This window comes from Anomaloglossus baeobatrachus, chromosome 2 (genome assembly GCF_048569485.1).
Source record: "Anomaloglossus baeobatrachus isolate aAnoBae1 chromosome 2, aAnoBae1.hap1, whole genome shotgun sequence".
Lineage (NCBI taxonomy): Eukaryota > Metazoa > Chordata > Amphibia > Anura > Aromobatidae > Anomaloglossus > Anomaloglossus baeobatrachus.
In genome coordinates this window covers 565,445,267-565,465,419 of record NC_134354.1, presented here as the reverse complement: position 1 = coordinate 565,465,419, position 20,153 = coordinate 565,445,267, and the positions used below count along the sequence as shown (strand labels likewise).

Genomic DNA, 20,153 nt, shown 5'->3' with positions numbered 1-20,153 from the left:
TGCATACTTACATCATGCCACCAATAAAGCAAAGCGATAGCTTCCAATAATATTCCGTACTCTGCTTTTAATGCTGTAAAAGTAGTAGTATTTCCTCATTAAGTCACCTAGAAGATATAATGCACAGTAAGTGTCATATTCTGGTTTGTTTTCAGTCTTCAAGCACCACTCCAACGGTGGGTTTTTTTCAGTTAGAGTAGCACTTTAAATCTAGGCCCCCAGCATTATACTTACCTTCCAGTAGCTTCACATTTTACCAATGCAGCTCCATTACTGCGGCACCATCTTGTCACAGTTCTTCTCACTGGCCGAGATTCAGAGGTTACGTCACAAGCACTCAGTGCATCTCTATGAGAGCCAGTATGAGGTCAGAATGAGTCTCTAATACAGATACTGTACATTGATTTGTGACTTCTAGCTCCATAAAACACTGGAGCGCCCTGGAAGATCACAAGTCGCTGATACCGACTGGAGTGGTGGAGATAGAAGATGAAGCTACCGGAAGGTGAGTATGTTACAGGGATCAGGGGACTTAGATTTAAAGCTCCACTCCAGCTGTTCAATGAAAAAAACTGCTGGCGTGGTGCTTTAACCTTTTTTAAGACTTTTCAGCAACAAGATGTATCTAGTGTTGATGGGAAACGATATTGTTATATTTATTTTAATATATTTAGTTGGATCCAGTGGTTTTATGACAGAATTTTCATCAATGCATCAGCACAACATTTCTTAACATATATAGGGTTAACCTGCAGGTTTATAGCAGTATGAAGGTGCCAGGCTGCAGTATTGGAAATTAACTTTATCTCTCTCGGGAACTGTCGGCTTTCAGTCACACAGGCGTGCCCGGAGCAATTACAGACAATGCTAACAGCACTGAGAGCGGCGGCTGTCAGCATGACTGACAGCCGGCTCTACAGGGCATCAGTTCAGAGTGAGCTATCAGGAACAGCATCTAAGTGCTGTGAGCGGTGACTGTTGCTGTTCTGGGCACGCTTGCATGACTGAAAGCCGACACCCCCTCATGAGAAATAAAGTTAATTTGCTCCAAGTACTGTGGGTAAGCACCTTCATAACACTATGTAGGTTAATAGTAGCATTATCAGATCTGATAGGTTCCCTTACAATATCAAGAGAGTATAGAACTGTAATTTTGCTACTGCAACTTTAATAACTGTTGCATGAAGAATGTAGGAAGGCATAGAAACTTTATTTTTACAGGCTCACAAGTAATTTCACAACTCTTAATTATAAACATGGTTACATTATTTGGGTGCAAATACTTTGCATTGAATATCTGTCAGGAGTCTGCATTTGGCGATTTCCATCTATTTCATAGTTTACTTCCGTGACATACTCTATCATGCTCTGTGAAGCTCTCTGTATTAAACTTTTCAGTGAAGACATTCTCAATTTGGTTACAGGGTTTTTTCCCTTTCAATTAATGGTCTACTCTGACTGCAGTTTATTATAAAAATCTGCTCTGCCAGTCTAGACGGACACCCCGAGCCGATGCCAGACGCTGGGCGCAGCATCAGAGACTGCTAGACATGTCGAAGGTCAGAAGAAAACCTGATGGAGAGGGAACAACACTGTGAAGTTTATGTGGTGGACTTGGCATGTCAAGAATTTAGACTTTGCCAATAAGGTCACATTCTTGTCAGTTTTCTTGACTTGCTGATAGAAAGGCCTCATTCACACTTCAGTACTTTATAGCAGTATTTGTATGCCAAAATCAGGAGTGTCTACAAAACAGAGAACAGGTGTCAATCTGTCATTTAATAGTTTTTCTCAGTAAGTTCCACTCCTGGTTTTGTCATATAAATACTGATGAAACACTGATGCAAAAGTATGATGTGTGAATGAGGCCTAAACCCAACTACTAAATCAGGAAAATTTAATTTGGTATAATTGACCCAACTAGGATGTGATGGAGAGTCAGTAACCTTTTCTTCTTCTTTCAATAAAGATGATCCTAATGAATCACAATCCGTGTTATGTGCACTCTACATAAAGGTACTTGACTTAGTAAGTCACTGCTTCTATAGGTCGTTCTAATGCTTCCTTAATTATAAGAAAAAAATGATGTAGGAAGTGGTTTTCATATCTGAGTGATTGAATTCTTGGTACCAGTGCATAGTCACCAGTTTGTGGTTATCTCCTTCACATTGTGCTCATAAAAGGGTTGTGAATTGAGCATAGTCTGTTCTCACATACCATGGTCGCTTTACGTTTTTGAAATCTACATTTACGGCATGCTTATCTCTGATGGCATTGTAATTACTAATGTCCAGAATTAAAATAAAAAGAATGACCTTTTTAGCTTTTTATTTAATTTTTCTTCACCAAATAAAGTTTATTAAGAAAATATAAAGGATGCGATACCTTATGGATACTGCAATTTAAGAAGTTTTGATGTCCAATAAATAATTACCAGTAACGAGTGTAAACATACTTGGTACATAGTTGTAACGTTTTACAGATGTTTTAGACATAGAGTACATGACAAGAATTTCTCAAAGCGTACCTTAGTGGGTTCTGCCCACAAATGGAAAATCATACCAAATAAACCAAGTTATACAATATTCATTGCCGCTTTTCTATTTAGTGAGATGAGATAGATTTATAAAGGGCACTTTCCAAGACCACATAGAAAAAGTGTGGCCTCAGAAGCCCTCCTCTCTCTTCCCCGGTCGGCCACAACTCTACACCCACACACCCCTCACCGGTTAATCAGCAGGGAGGTTTCAGTTCATCTACACCTATTTTTGTGGAATTTTACAAAGTAACTCCAGCATATATAGATATATTTTTTAAAGCGAGGGAGAGATTTACTGCCATTTTCCATTGCGAGATAATAGGCACTCAATGTCTGGGTCAGCAAATAGTAGACCAGTCTTAAGCGGGCTTTACACGCTGCGATATCGCTAATGCGGAGTCGTTGGAGTCACGGATTTTGTGACGCACATCCGGCCGCATTAGCGATGCCATCGCGTGTGACACCGATAAGCGATTTTGCATCGTTGCAAAAACGTGCAAAATCGCTAATCGGCGACACGGGGGTCCATTCTCAATTATCGTTACTGCAGCAGTAACGAAGTTGTTCCTCGTTCCTGCGGCAGCACACATCGCTGCGTGTGACGCCGCATTAGCGAGGAAGCTCTCTCTACCTGCCTCCCGGCCGCTATGAGGAAGGAAGGAGGTGGGCGGGATGTTACGTCCCGCTCATCTCCGCCCCTCCGCTGCTATTGGGCGGCGGTTCAGTGACGTTTCAGTGACGTCGCTGTGACGCCGCACGGACCGCCCCCTTAGAAAGGAGGCGGTTCGCCGGTCACAGCGACGTCGCCGGACAGGTAAGTATGTGTGACGGCTCTGGGCGATGTTGTGCGGCACGGGCAGCGATATGCCCGTGTCGCGCAACAGATGGGGGCGGGTACCACACTAGCGATATCGGGACCGATATCGCAGTGTGTAAAGTAGCCTTAAGAGTCATCTGTGATCGGGATTCCCATGCGGCGGAGGTGTAGAAACTGATGGTCCCAGTATCCCCTAATCTCAGGGCAATCCCATAGGTAAAAAAACAGTTCCCAGGCCCCTGTGACATTTGGGTGTACCCTATGCATTCTGGTTGTTGGGTAGTACCTACGGTGAAGAATATATTATTGTGTGGCTCTTTCAGTATAGTAAGGGGAAACGTGTTTAGGGGCTTTCAAGGTGAGGTCCTAATACTCATCACTTATCAGTCCTATATCTTTTTTCCACTTACTTTGCTCTCAGCTTGTTTTTAGCTTTTTAAACCTCTGGTTTGTTTAACCCCTTCACAGCATATGACTTAAACTTACATCATATGTCATTTGGTTCTTAATGAATCAAGATCGTCTGACTCCAGAACACCACCTCATCAGGACCGGCGTCCACAATGTCGATCTTGATGAATCTGGACCAATGTGTTTTATGATCTTTGCTTTATTCTCAGCATGTTGAGTCCAACGGGTGACTTGTGTAGTATACATTTAGAAGTCATTTGCAGGACACCTGTGTGTAGACCAGCCTTATTTCAGTTGTTTATTTTTGGTAAGTAAGATGTCATTTTTTCCTGACTTTCTTTGATCAGTTCTGCTTTTCTGTGCATCTGTGTATGTTCTTTATGTTCTTCATTTCTGAATCTGAATTTTGCCTTGGTCAATTTCCTTTCATCAACAACAGTGTCAGACAAGTAGACATGTCGCTGGGTGTAGCCTGTCTATCTTGTGTTTTTCAGTTTGGTATATATGCCAGGATTATCTAATTTACACCTCAACATCTTATTGTACTGCCATTCAGGGGCACTCTTTGGCCTTCGACCCTTATCATAAACTTAAAAGAAGTTGTCCACTACTTTAACATTGATGGCTTATTTTTATAATTGGACATCAATGTCTTACGAGTGAGGGTGCAGCACCCCCATCGATTAACTGTTGTTGGGGTCCGAAACTACTCAGTTACGTAGCTGCACAACACAACTCCGACTACGGTATGGTGTCTGCAGCTGTATACTGCACATCCACCTCGTATCCAAATCAATAGGGGGAAGATGTGCAGTATCCAGCCGCGGCCACTATTCCATCAAAGCAGCTGTACAGTTCTGGAACTGAAGGTACTTCTGACACCGGGAACAGTTGATCGTCGGGTGTGCCAGCTGTTGCTCCCTCTTAGACATTGATGACCTATCCTAAGGTTAGACCATCACTGTTAGGGGTACTTTGGACGTTGCGACATCGCTACTGCGATGTCGTCGGAGTCAAATCGAAAGTGACGCACATCCGGCGCCAGTAACGACGTCGTAACGTGTAAAGCCTAGATGCACCGATAAACGATCGCAAAAGCGTCGTAAATCGCTGATCTGTGTAGTGTCGGTCATTTTCATAATTTCGCTGCAGCGACAGGTACGATGTTGTTCGTCGTTCCTGCGGCAGCACACATCGCTGTGTATGAAGCCGCAGGAGCGAAGAACTTCTCCTTACCTTCCTCCACCGGCTATGCGGAAGGAAGGAGGTGGGCGGGATGTTTAGGTCCTGCTCATCTCCGCCTTTCCGCTTCTATTGTCCGCTTGCCGTGTGACGTCGCTGTGATGCCGCACGACCCGCCCACTTAGGAAGGAGGCGTGTCGTCGGCCAGAGAGACGCCGTAGGGCAGGTAAGTGCGTGTGAAGCTGCCGTAGCGATAATGTTCGCTACGGCAGCTATCACAAGATATTGCATGTGCGACGGGGGCGGGTACTATCGCTCTCGGCATCGCTAGCATTGGCTAGCGATGTCGCAGCGTGCAAAGTACCCCTTAGGGTACGCTCACACGAGTGTATGAATAGGATTAATGCAATGCGAGAAAATCTCGCATTGCACTCGGACCAATGTTATTCACTGAGGGAGAGCAGATGGTCAGCTTTTTTTTGTCATCCAGATTCTGGATGAGAGAAAAGTCACAGCATGCTGCAATTGTCAGCGAGAGCTGTGTCACTTGCACCCATACAAGGCTATGACTGCGAGTGAAACATCTGACTGCACTCGGAGGAGCACGGAGAAGATGGGGAGATTAATCCCTCCCTCTCCTCCGCAACTCCCTCTCTCAACTCCGCAGCTGTGATCCTGGTTGCATGACACTCGGCTTATGCTGGCAGAACAGTGGGAGCCGAGGGTCATTAGCATATCGCATCCGATGCCATAGCATCGTGCAAATCCAGCCTAAGCCTCCTTTCAGATGTCCGAGATTGGTTTTCAATGAGACATGTCTCGTTTTTTTATGGGTGCCTCAGAAAAAAAATCACTCATACAAGCCTAAAGCTCCGTGAAAAATCATGCAAAGCCCTCGGTTTGTATCAGTGTGCAGTCCATGATTAAAGGGGTTATCCGGCTTATTTTGACTTTTTTTGTTAATACAGTATTGGGCTATATTGGGGCAGGTAAGTAGATAGTGACTACTTACCTGCTCTGCTGTCAGCCCCTCTCCCCCAGGTCAAAGCTCCTGCCGTGGTTTTGCAGCTTCCTGTGATGTCACAACGACTGGGCATGCGCTTATGCTGCCTTGTCGATGGGCATCACAGGAGACGTCATGTAGCCGCCCTACTGGGCGGGTACATAGAGCTGGAACTCCCCCCAACCCCCCTTGCATCCTCTTCACATTCCATAGGGCAGCGGTCTCACTGCCTGCACGCTGCAAGCAGACCTTGATGCTTCTGGCGGCATGCAGGCAGTGGCTCCCTTACTGAATGCTACCTGTGCTGGGGCCAGTCAGCGCTGTATATCAGATGACTGATTCCCGTGCGCTCTGCATATGGGAGCGCTGTATACAGCTATGATCAGCCGCCGGCCAATCAGAGACCAGCAGTGGATCATTGCAGTAGCGTATACAGAGCTTGTCTCTGCAGAGCGCCCGGGAATCTGCATTTGATATAAACCGCTGATTGCACAGCCCCCTGCAGAGGCCGCGATCAGCAAGGAGGGGGCTGCGTCCGCAAGAGGCAGACAGGGCGCCGAGGGAACGAGGAGAGGTGAGGAGGATTTGTGTTTGGGTTTTTTTGCCTGTGAAGAATGGCAGACTAGGGGGCAATTCTACAGGAGGACATTACTATAAGAAGAGGAGCCCAAGGAAAGGGGACATTAGTATAGTATGGGGACAGGGTGGGCACAAGGATGGGGCATATAACTATAGTATGGGGACAGGGATGGCCATATTACTACATTATATGGGCGGTGGTTGTGAGGATCACTGCTCTGTACTACCAATGCTTGGATATACAGAGCAGTGATATCTCATCTGTGACAGCACAATCACATCATATCCACCGCACATATAATATAGTGATGTGTCCATCTTTGCTGGAGCAATGAGAGGTCAGTGCTGACTGACAGCCAATGAATGTGCAGAGGGTGGGGCTGGACAGTGAGGTCGGGTGGTGCCAGCTCTGACTGTGATGTTCGGCACTGGAAAATGTCATGTTTGGTTGAGCTACAGGAAAAAAACGAGCTGCAGAGAATAAAGTGATAATTCAAGAGGAACAAAAGTTAGAAAACCAAAAAAATAATGTAGGGGTGTTTTATATGACAATACAGCACAGATTAGGTTAAAAAAATGTTGGGAGTTTATGTCGGACAACTCCTTTAACCCCTTCAACCCCAAACCTGTTGTCTCCTTCTTAACCAAACCAAATTTTACACTTCTGACCAGTGTCACTTTATAAGGTAATAATTTTGGAACTTTTCAATGTTTTCCAGTGACTCGGAGATTGTGTTTTTAAAGACAATGCACTTCACATTAGTGGTAAATGTTTGTTTATATGATGTGCACTTATTTATAACAATAATGAAAATTTGACAAAAAATGTGACCATTTTTCAATTTTCAAACTTTGATTTTTATTATGCCCTTAAACCAGAAAATTATCTCATACAAAATCATTAACAAAGAACATTTGCCACATGTCTTCTTTTACATACGCACCATTAAAAAAATTAGAAGGATTAAAAGTTTATTAGCAATTTCTCTTTCCAACAAAAGTTACTAAATAAATTAAAAAGTGCCATCACTCTAAAAACTGCACCTGTCAAAGTGCTCAAAGCCACATTCAAGAAGTTTATTCACCACTTTAGGTGATTCACAGGCACAAAAGCAATGTGTAAGGAAAAAAATAAAAATGTTTTACTTTTTTCCTCAAAAATATTGCTTTAGTCTGAAAGTTTTCATTTTTACAAGGGAAACAGGAAAAATGGATCATACAATTTGTTGAACGTGCTGCACAAACGATTAACCCCCGTCACACGTACTTGCCTTCCATACGACCTCGATGTGGGCGGCGAACGTCCACTTCCTGGAGTGGGAGGGACGTTCGGCTTCACATCGACATCACGCGGCAGCCGGCCAATAGAAGCGGAGGGGCGGAGCTGAGCGGAACGTAAACATCCCGCCCACCTCATTCTTTCCACATTACCGGCCGGGAGCCGCAGGACGTAGGTAAGATCTGTTCATCGTTCCCGGGGTGTCACACACTGCAATGTGTGCTACGCCGGGTACGATGAACAACCTGACGTGCAATTCTAGAGAAAGGTACAATGTGTATGCGATGAACGTTTTAACGTTCAATCGCAATCGCACGTACCTGTCACACACTGCAATGTACCTTACGATGCCGGATGTGCGTCACTTACGACGTGACCCCACCGACACATTGTAAGATACATTGCAGCGTGTAAAGCGGGCTTAATGCAAGTCTACGGGGAAAATCTGCACACAAAAATCGCACCGCACATCAGGTTACACTGATAACAAAAATAGCACAGTGGGTGTGAGATTTCTATTAATCCTATCTACTTTGAAGGAAGTGTAAGATGCTGTGTTGTTTGTGCAGCAAAAATACACAGCGTCACAGACTCGTCGGTGACCCACAGCCCTAGGCCACGTGCACACGTTGAGGTGAGTTTTTTACCTCAGTGTTTGTAGCCAAATCCAGGAATGGGTGATAAATACAGAAGTGGTGACATGTTTCTATTATTCTTTTACAAATACTGAGGTAAAAACTCACCAAATACTGAACTTGTGCACGTGGCCTTATAGTCCAGAGCCGCATTAACACATCCGCTTGTCAGTGAGATTTTCATTGGACACATACCTTCAATTATCAGACATTTATGACACAAATTGTGAATATATGGATATGCCATGACTGTCTGAGATTGGAAAATCCTTTTACGGCTATATTCACATGTTGCGTTTTAGCTGCTGTTTTTTTTTTCTGCTGCAAAACCTGCTCTCTTAGCAGTAAGGCTATGTGCGCACAGTGCGTTTTTCGCAGTGTTTTGCGCGTTTTTTGGGTGAGTTTTTGGGCTCAAAACTTCATGACTTTGCTTTCCCAGCAAAGTCTATGACTTTTCATTTTTGCTGTTAGCACACAACTTTTTTTTTTTAAGCTGCGTTTTTGAGCTTAAAAAAAAATGGACATGTCAATTCTTTCCTGCATTTTTCTGCATTTTCCCCCCATGCAATGCATTGGAAAAACGCAGAAAAACGCAAAGATCAAAACACGACAAAAACGCATGCGTTTTTACCGTTGTATTTTGCCGCGGGTGCGTTTTTGTGCGCTTTTAGCAGCCAAAAACGCAGCGTCAAAAAAACGCAGCGTGCGCACATAGCCTAAAAAAAGCAGTTTCCACAAAGCAGGTCTTGGTGCATTTTTTAGCTGCGTTTTTTTGTGTTATTTGTTTACAGTAATGTTTAAATAAAGTTAGTTGCATTCATTCTCATTGCTTTCAATGGTGAAACAAATCAACAGAAACACTGAAGGAATTGACATTCTGCTTCTTTAAAAAACTTCAGCAGTTTTCCACTCCAGTCAGGGGAAAAAAAAAAGCAAGTGTGTGTCTGTGTGCACGAGATTTCTGGAGTCTCATAGGTTTTGCTGGTAATGTGAAAAGCAGCTTTTAATTTGCAGAAAAAAAAACATGCAAAAAAATGCACATACCCTTAGGCTATGTGCCCATGGAAGATTAAACCTGCGGATTTTCCAGATAAATCTGCAGTTTTCAGCATGTACAGACACTCCCCATGTTATCCTATGGGACATGGGGAGTGCTGTGTCCATGCTGCGGATACGTGCGGATGCGGAATATGCTGTGGATGTCCCGCAGCCGCACGTAATTGCATGTCAATTATTTCTGCGGAATTACCTGCGGAAATCCCGGCCCTCCACTATGGAGATAGAGGCTGGGACTTCCGCAGGTAAGTCGCATGAATATCCGCAGGTTTACCGCAGCTATTTCGCTGGACTCCGGCGAGCAGCTGCGGGAAACCTGCGGACATACCTGCGGATATATCTGCAGGTACATACCCCCGTGGGCACATGGCCTTAGACTTCACACATGCAGTTTTTAAGCTAAATGCATATAGATTCAAGAGGGTGTAGAAGGACGTGTTCACTTGGCACAACCTCAGTGAAGTTTTTTTGCCACAACTGCAGTAAAATTGTATCATTTTTGCCACATTTTTGAAACTCATAGGCAAAACCTGACTGCAATATGTGAATGGAGTCTACGTCTTTCCTTATTACATGTCCTTAGGGGTTATTTTAGTGGCATGACTGTTGTGATAACGAGACATGGTGTCCCCTGTTAATAAACTAGTGTGATTGAAGTGCGAATTATGCCCCATTATGGGGATTATCCTGTATAGGCTTATGGGGTTAATGACTGAGCGGCTCGCAGTAGTTGCAGGCCCCATCTCCACACGTGGGCTACCTTTCAATTCAGTAAAGACTTGACTTCCTGTGGTCACCGAGACATCTTGCAGTCTGTGATACTTTCAGATTGTTATTCGTGGTTGTATAGTAATTTGATAACTCTCTCGGCTGTCTTATAATTTCCATCTTCTTGCGAGCAAATATCAGTCATTTCACACACACATGGTTATTGTTTTAACATCTAATGCACTATGATTTCATCTTTAAGATATGACTTGTGTTGCAGAAGCCGTCATAATCTCTAAAGCAGATTGGGGCATGTGTTTTGCAATTAAACTACTCAAGATAAGTGTTTTCTCATGACATTTATGATATTCTAGAGGATATGTCATAGATGCCTCATAGATGTGCGCCCCTGACACCCATACCTAGGACAGGGTTTCCCCATCCCATAACTACTGGTGCCTCCCTCCATTCACTGCTATGGGACTTTCAAATATAGCCTAGAAAATGTTGGTGATCAACATACAGTACCACATACATTCTGATCTATTATAAAATGTGCCGTCCATTTTACTTTATTACACTGTAGTGACGTGGAAAACGTTGGCGCCAACGCATCAAGTCAGTCATTTTCATAAAAAGTCTGCTGGAGTAAAATGTGTCAAATTTATTAATGCACTTATTAATGAATTTGGCGTGTCTCTCAGAGGCTGTACACCAGAATAAGAAATGTCGCCCAGTTATTGACTGCAGCACATTAGTATAATCATTTACGTCACTTTTCTGCAGTAAATTCTTTTGAATTTGTTGACTACGTTTGACCACTCCACCTTCACTATAATCTTCATCCACTTGTAAATACAGTGGAACCTTGGCTTACGAGAACAATCTGTTCTGGGAGTGTGCTTGTAAACCAAGTTACTCGTCTAGCAAAGCAAAATTTCCATAGGAAATAATAAAAGCTCAGACAATTCGTTCTACAACTTGTTCAATGTCCCATCCTGGTCCCCTATTGTGCCATTCCACACATGTACAAACACACACAAACACGCACGCACACGGACACATATTATGCTCACCTTACCTTCCGTTCCATCGCCGACTTCCCAGTTCTTGTAGTTCGCCGGTACAGGATGTGTATTGGGTAACCATCGCGACCATGGAGGAACGTCCGCTGCCAGAGTGCTTATGTCAAAGGCATGAGCCGCTTGCCTCTGATAGGCCAGTATGCTGTCTTTGAGTAGCAGCTGACAGCGAAAGGTCCGGCATCGCGATCGTTACCCGATACACATCCTGTACCGGCAAACTACAAGAACTGGGAGGCCAGCAGTGGAATGGAAGGTAAGGTGAGCATAATATGTTCGTGTTTGTGCGGACTGCAAGAGCGTGTCAGAGCGCGGTTAAAGTACAGAACCGGAAGTGTGTGCGGTGAGTATTTTGCTCGTACGGCAAAGCTTGCTTGTGAACTGAGTTACAAATTTACAGCAAGCTTTGCTCGTATAGCGAAATACTCGTAAACCGAGGTTCCACTGTACATTTTCGGAGTTGGCAAAAAACATCAAAAGTCGCAAAGTAAAATGTTGCTAAATTTTTGTGTAATTCACACAGTTTTACAACAGATTTCTGCACTCATTCTTTGATGAATCGGCCCCTTTTTATACATTATTTTTAACGCATGCTGCACATTTTTTTAGCATAGCTAATTTGATGAAGATTTAAAGGGGTTTTCCCATGAAAAAAGTTAATTTTAAAGTTGATTTTAATCAATAGATCTTAGAATAATAATAATTTATACATTTGGATGTGCTTAAAAAAAATGTTACCGTGCCTAGATAATCTTATATATGTGTCCCTGCTGTGTACTGTGTAATGGCCATGTCTGACCGTACAGGGACATGGTCTGAGTATACTACCGCTCCTGGGCTGGGGAGCATGCAAAAGAGTATAAAGAGATTACAGCATGGGATCATAGCCGATTATTTTTTTGAGCTAAAGCATTTCCTTGCTCGTTTTTTAAATATTTTATCTCATAGAATAATTTGCGATCCCATACTGTAATGTTTGTATACTTTATTATTCTCTCCCGCCCAGGAGCTGTGGTATGATCAGACCATGTCCCTGTACGGTCAGGCATAGCCATTACACAGTACACATTTATAAGATTATCTCAGCACAGGAACATTTTTTTTTAATACATTCAATTGTGTAAATTATTATTATTATTATTATAAGATCTATTGATTAAAATCAACTTTTTAAAATTAACGTTGTTCGTGGGAAAACCCCTTTAAGTGGGGAAATTGTCTGCAAACCATCTACAAACTGTACTGAGACAGAAACCGCTGAGCATGATGGTAAAAGAAGAAAACATGTCTTGATCAGACACTTACACCATGTCTTGTTTCTGTGATAGATTTGTGATTTCCAACTAGTCAGGGTAAATCTAATATGATACCCCACAGTAAATCCTTTTCAGAGTTTTTCCAAAAATGTTTCTTTCACAATTAATCTGCAAAGGTGAGTTTTGGTGAACACCATCTTGTACCTCAGTAAATTGCACAGAATAATAACATTTCTAACTCCAGAAATTAGTTTGTACCCTATATTTCGAATAGATTATACAATGTATAGTGAGACCTCCCTTCCCAGCCTATAATGAGATACTTACAGAACTGATGCTTTTCTTCGTCTGCTTTCTTCTAAGCGGTGGTGTGAAATGTTCCCTCCCTTTGATTTCAAGACAAGTTTCCCTGAGTCTTCAGCAGTGTCATAATCAGCATTTTTCTACTTGTGGTTAGAACATTTTACTTACTACCCGTCTGCATCTTGGTTGTGGGAAGTGAAAGCTGAAAAGTTTTGTTTGTTTTTTTTTTTAAATAATGGCTGTGTTAATATTATCACTATATAATAAATAATAAATTAGATCAGAGGCGGGGAGAGAAATATAGGTTTAAAGCAGTAGATGGGAAAGTCGGGGCTTTCTTCTGCTTTCACATGTCACTTTAATTTTCACATACATGAGAAGTAGTCCTATAGTGTTTGTGTGCTGGATCGATTGTGTCAGTCTTTAGGCGGGCTTCAAATCAGCAGTATTCTGCCGCAATGTCGGATACGGCACAAATGCGTTTCACTTCAATGCATTTCCTATGGACCTGCAGCAAGTTCCGGTTACATGCGGTTGTGTATGGCACACGCAACCGCATGTGACCGGAACTTGCCGCGAGTCCATAGTGTGACAATGTGGGCCCCAAGTGTATGTGGGCCACACATCAGGTAGCGGGATTAAAGCACGCCAGAGTAATTGGTCTCTTTAACAGACCATCTGGTTTATTAACAGGTCCATAAACCATATCAGGTCACATAACATAAAGATGCCGTTCGTTGGCTTTCTCCTCAAAGACCAACACATAATATAAAGTCCACACACTTTTGGACTGCCACCCATGTGTCACTGACCCTTGTCAGTATCCAGACCCCAGGTCCAATCCCAGTTACCTTCCTCTTAAGGTGGCTAGTGTCCTTTCCAGGTTCCCCCTGGCTCCAGCCACATGGCTTTACACATGGACCTAAAAGCCCCTTCCTTCAGAAGAAGGTCTCCGGAGGAGTGCAAAACACTCTGCTTCTGCTCTCTCCATCTCCAGCACACACACTGGAAGTCTAGAGCCAGTCTCTCCCTAGACTGCCCTCGACACTCTCCTAGGTTCAGAGACAGGATTGCTTTAACCCATGGAGCCACACCCACAGGTGGTAAGGAGTGTGTAATCAGCATCACACACCCTTCCATGGCTCTGCATGTAATGCAATCCTGTGGAACCACAGGTCCCAGCCAGCTTCACATTGCAGAGCACCCACGCTTCTGCAAAACATACCGGCCCTTTGTAATACAGCCGGTTGATACCTCACATACCCTCCCCCTCTGTTCAAACCCGTAGGGGAGAACACTTGCCAATGACCTGGGGCCGCGAGACAGGGCATCCCCGCTGCCATGCCCCACCAGTTGAGAGGGCCGTCCAAGAGCAGTAGTCCCTGAGGCATCGCCCGACACTGTCACCAAACCCTGTCTGGTCAACCTAGGGTTAAAGGACGTCCCATTTCCAGACCGTTCTCTCCCTGACCCCCTCCCAGGGTCACCGTAGTAGAGAGACATGTCCCCAGTCAAACCTACAGTCTTGTCCGAACCTAGGCTTTCTCGAGTACCCCCAAGGCTACTGTCGGGAACTCTAAGCTCATAGCAGCCACTATCTACAGTACATCGTAGGTTACCACTCTGTCGGCGATTCCTTTTATCGCGCGTCTGAACTACTGGACCGACACGCCATCTTCCACTTCTTTCCCCTGAACAACGGGTGGAAGACGGCTGCTGTCCCCCACACAGTTGGCGAAGCTACTCCTTAATTTTCAGGTTTTCTTGCCACAACCGCTCCATGTCACGTACATGGTGTACCCGATATTCAATAAGGCTTCGAATGTTTCCAAGACTCTCTACAGTCCCGACACAGACAAACGGAACCATACCAGCTTCCCTGGGTATCTTGCTCTCATTAGCAGCAGGGATTCTTAATCTCACCAATCCTGATTTATTCACCATGTCTTGCATGACTCGTCCGGTTTTTCCAATGACTCTCCCCACCAGAGCCCGGGGTACTTGGACAATATCTTCCGCCAGACTCTGCGCTTTCCTTTTATACTCTAGCTGTCTAGTGGCTTCTTCCTTTTGCAGTTGGACTTGCCACTTCATACGAACACATCTGAAGTGCATGTCCTTTAGAATAGCCACCCGCTGCCCAGTAATTTCCCTGGTGGACAATATCACTAACTGTTCAGCCCCTGGGGTACAGTAGACCTCACACGCTTCCACAGCTCTCTTAAATTCGTCATGCATGCACTCGGTGGCACACGCTTCTCTTAAGTCCTTAGGTATATCCACCATGCACTTGACTACAGAAGTCTCATTCATCCCTGCCACATGCTTGTCAAGTTTAGCTTCCAGAGTCAGCTCTCTTTGGGCCTCCCCTGCTTCAACATGTTTGGTCAGGATTGACACTCGCTGCTCCATCTGCTCCAAGGCTCCCTGGGACTTGGACTGGTACTCTGCCAAGCGACTTCGGAGCTCAGCCACTTCTTTCTCCAGCTCCCTTACTCGACTCTCAGTAGCCTGCCTAAGAAGTATCTCTTGTTGCAGATGGTCTTTGCTCATCCTCTTGAATGAGTCTTCACTTGCGGACCTCTCTGGTCTACGACACACTATTTCTGAGGCTTCTTCCATCAGCTTCAGAACGTTTGGGTTTCAGGCTCTTAGCTGAGCCAATCTTCTTGTCTGCGATCTTGGTCTTACCCACTGAGTCAGTCAGGCTCTCAGCTTCTGATGAGACCTCATGTCCAGACTTCACCTCTTCCTCAGAGGCTCTTTCCGCTTTTACAGCACCTGCTGTGTCTTGGGACTTCACTGCATTCCCTCCAACTTCCACTTGGGTCTCTGCAGTGTCACCCTCTGCCTTCTCTTGGGCATTTACAGCATCGCCTTCTACCAGGGTGTTATGCCCTTCAGCACGGTACTCTGTTCTTCTTAGAACCTTGGCACCATTTTCAACATTCATCACTTCACCACTGGGTAGCTTACCAGTCTGCTCACCATGACCTTTGTGGATTTGTACTCCACCAACACTGCCCTGGATTCCTTCTCCTATATTGTTCTGTAGGATGTCATCTCGTACAGCGCTATCATCCAACAGACCTCCAGCTTCATGCATGGAAATTATAGGAGACACCGCCATTACGTCTTTGGTCGGTTCCTCCCCTGCAATTTCACCCTGCTGGTTTCTGTCGTGACAATGTGTCAGTTCAGTCTTTGATTCCTCTTTCTTTTGCAGGATATCACTGTCTGACTCTTCCGTAGCAGGTGTTACTAGCACCATGTTTTCATTAACCAGGCATATCACTTTCTCTGCACCCTCAGACGGCCTACACTGTGCCCCCTCTCGGCGCTTATTACGTCTTCGGCGTCGGGAGGAAGTTTTGCCCTTCTCGCCCATCTGTACCACACTGTACTCGTTTGTCACCTTACTAGAGTCAGTGTCTTTACTGGAGTCATCATCACTCCCCCTGGCATCCTGGACTATCATGTCCCCACTTAACCAGATATCTGCCTCCCTTTCTGGAGCTACCCCGTTTTTAACGGTCACACTATCGGTTATTCCCTTAGTCCTTATGACACTAAGTTGGGTCCGTCCATCATTGTCTTTGGTCACCCCTAACTTAGGACAGTCAATTTTAGGAGGTGCTATCTCCTCCTTACCACACATAACTGCACAACAAGGACCCCTTTTCACCTCCCAATGTGGTGGGGTTTCCTTTGGGCTGTTCCGGCTCTTACACAAGCAACCGTATACGTCCCCCTGCTTCCACAAGTGCACAAATAATTTAGAGTCCCAACCTATAATAATTGGGTGCAGTAAATCTGAGACTACACCAACATCATGAGAACCACTGTCCCAGGCTGTCTTAATGACCACGCTGGAGACCGGGTATTCTGTCTCATTACTGTGGGTGCAGCCGACGTGGATCTTCCTTCCAGGAATCAAGTGGACATCAGAGGTGGCCCTCACCAGGGTCACCAAGCTCCTTGAGTCTACGACTCCTGTTACAGATTCCCCATCCACTTCCACGGAACACAGACGTGGCTTCTCGTCGGATGGGTGGTCTATATTGCAAACAGGACACTTAAGGCATGAACACTGTTGTCCCTGGCTACAGTCCATCTGCACCACTTCACCCTTGGATTTGGGATGCTCCGCTCTCTTATGGGCGACCACCCCTTTATGGGACTCCACCCCCTTATGGGCAACCACCCCTTTATGGGACTCCACCCCCTTATGGGCAACCACCCCTTTATGGGACTCCACCCCCTTATGGGCAACCACCCCTTTATGGGACTCCACCCCCTTATGGGCAACCACCCCTTTATGGGACTCCACCCCCTTATGGGCAACTATTCCCTTCTGGGACTCCGCCCCCTTTTGCGGTTTCCATGCAATGTCCTTAGCCCCCAGTTCACACCGTTTGCCCTTGTCTCCCTGGGCACCCAGTGTCCATACTGGCCCCTGAAGGGAACGCTCAAACTGGTCCATGGCTGTGACATCGCTACACACCGACAGCTCCTGCTGTCCCCGGACCAGGAACTGGTACAGCTCCTCCACAATGTCCGCAGGGACCATTCCCTCTTTTTGGCTTTCAGCCCCCACTGCTGTCACTGGACCTCCAGGCACATGCTGTTGGTGCTGCTGACTCTGCAGCAGCTGGTTCAGGAGCTCCTCCATGCTGTAACGAAAAAGAGGCACAGGAGGGGCGCTCCAATGGGTAATACCCGGTGGTCAAAGACAGGGGGGGGGGTTAGAGAACCACTAACCTTTCCGGGTTGTACCGCCCGTACAACCAGGATCTCCAGCCTGTGGTGTATCACTGCTCACCAAGCAGGGCCTCGCAATTCCGGCTGGCCTGGAACCTCCAGTCGCTTGACTCTCGCCACTGCAGCACAGGTCCCCAACGACCTGCTGATTCACCGCCAGGTGCTTGAGAGCGCTGTCCCTGTTCGTGGACCCGCCGATCCACCGCCAGCTGCTTGAGTGCGCAGACAATTTTCGTGGACGCGCCGATCCACCGCAAACCGCTTCAAAAAAAATTTTCGTGGACCCGCCGATCCACCGCAAGCAGTCCGTATCCACAGGAATATGTCCTAGGCCGTTGCCCTTAGCAACCAGGCTGCATTGCCCTTAGCAACCAGGCTGCGTTGCCCCTAGCAACCAGGCCATATGCCCGCATTCTCCACCATAATGTGACAATGTGGGCCCCAAGTGTATGTGGGCCACACATCAGGTAGCGGGATTAAAGCACGCCAGAGTAATTGGTCTCTTTAACAGACCATCTGGTTTATTAACAGGTCCATAAACCATATCAGGTCACATAACATAAAGATGCCGTTCGTTGGCTTTCTCCTCAAAGACCAACACATAATATAAAGTCCACACACTTTTGGACTGCCACCCATGTGTCACTGACCCTTGTCAGTATCCAGACCCCAGGTCCAATCCCAGTTACCTTCCTCTTAAGGTGGCTAGTGTCCTTTCCAGGTTCCCCCTGGCTCCAGCCACATGGCTTTACACATGGACCTAAAAGCCCCTTCCTTCAGAAGAAGGTCTCCGGAGGAGTGCAAAACACTCTGCTTCTGCTCTCTCCATCTCCAGCACACACACTGGAAGTCTAGAGCCAGTCTCTCCCTAGACTGCCCTCGACACTCTCCTAGGTTCAGAGACAGGATTGCTTTAACCCATGGAGCCACACCCACAGGTGGTAAGGAGTGTGTAATCAGCATCACACACCCTTCCATGGCTCTGCATGTAATGCAATCCTGTGGAACCACAGGTCCCAGCCAGCTTCACATTGCAGAGCACCCACGCTTCTGCAAAACATACCGGCCCTTTGTAATACAGCCGGTTGATACCTCACAATAGGAAATGCATTTAAGTGAAACGCATTTGTGCCGTATCCGACATTGCGGCAGAATACTGCTGATTTGAAGCCTGTATTACAATCCTTGCTGCATCTATTTTTCTCATAAAAATTAGGCTAAGTTCACATCCAGAAATCATTTACCAGAATGGATCCAGCAGCAATCCGTTGGGAAAAAAGTTGTGCAAACAAAACCTTTTTGTCCATTTTGAAAAAAATAGATTTTTTGCAGGATCCAATTTTTTTTAATGTAGGATTCTATGGAAAAAGGATCCATTACCTGACTGCTATTTATCAACCATTTGAAACTGATCCAGTAAAGAAAACCAAACAAATCTGTTATAAATGAAAGTAAAAAGGATGGCTGAATACCAATCAGTTACTGGACTGTTTTCCATAGGCTCCTATGCAGTAACAAACGGATCCTACAAAAACGAAATTTTTTCAAAACAGACAAATAAGTTGTGTATACCCAACTTTATTGCCAACAGTTTGCTGCTAGATCCATTCTAATGGATGATTACTGGACATGTGAACTTAGCCTTATTTTCTCCTAGCCATTAAATTACAGATAATGTACAAATGAAATTGGTGTGCTAAACCTTTTTTTGTTTGTTTCTCAGGGGTTAATAACTTGCATTGGCGAGTTTGATCTGCAACACAGATCACAGTAAGACGATTCGTCATTTAGGCCTTGTGAGCACAGTGCATTTTTTCTCCTTTTTTGGTGCAGTTTGTGGCCCAAATCTGCATGTCTATGCAGATGTCAACAGTGTCAGTGAGAATTCTGAAGTGCTGTGCACACTTTGCTTCTGCAAATGTTGGTGCATTTTTCTCCCTGTGTTTTGTATCCCTTCAAACCAATTAATTCACTAAAAAACACATGGCACAAAAATGTGCTAAAAATTACACACGTTTTTTGTTGTGTTATTCTGCCTCAAGGTGCAGATTTTGGTACAAAACATTTCTGCACCAAAAACTCAGCGTGCACACATACCCCAAAAAAACGGAAGGAGGGTTACATACAATCAAAAGCTAGAAAGATAGATAGCTGGATAAATAGATAATAAATAGATAGATAACAGTAGATAGATAATAGGTAGAAAGATAAAGACATATATAATGTCCCACTCCCCAGCATTTTGTAATCTTGCACCCATTAGTGCCTTTCATATGGCACTGAAGGGTAATTAGTAAAAAATAAATAAATAATTTAGAAAAACCACATGGGGTCCCCCCTGTTTTTTTGTAGCCAGCTAAGGTGAAGCACACAGCGGAATCCTGCAGACCACAGCTGGCAGCTTCCCTTTGGCTGGTAATACAAAACAGAGGGCACCCCAAGCTGTTATTTTTAATTAAATAAATAATTTAAAACAAAAAACGTGGGCTTGCCCCAAATTTGATCACCAGCCAAGATGAAGCGGGCAGCTGTGGTTTGGTAT

The 20,153-nt window shown here is 45.0% G+C and overlaps 2 protein-coding genes across 4 annotated transcripts in view; one reads left to right on the top strand and one right to left on the bottom strand.

Annotated features, from left to right (window-relative positions):
* The window catches only part of LOC142291855 (G-protein coupled receptor 183-like), a 31,330-nt gene extending 18,408 nt beyond the window's left edge, over positions 1-12,922 (bottom strand). For both annotated transcript variants that reach the window (XM_075336714.1, XM_075336713.1), the window contains exons 1-2: positions 12,875-12,922; positions 12-107 (exon numbers count right to left, since the gene is read on the bottom strand). The gene's annotated coding sequence lies outside the window, so the exon portion shown is untranslated. The remainder of the gene's footprint in view (positions 1-11; positions 108-12,874) is intronic.
* Positions 1-20,153, top strand: part of UBAC2 (UBA domain containing 2) — a 298,565-nt gene that overhangs the window by 152,101 nt on the left and 126,311 nt on the right. The gene's annotated exons all lie outside the window — the stretch shown is intronic.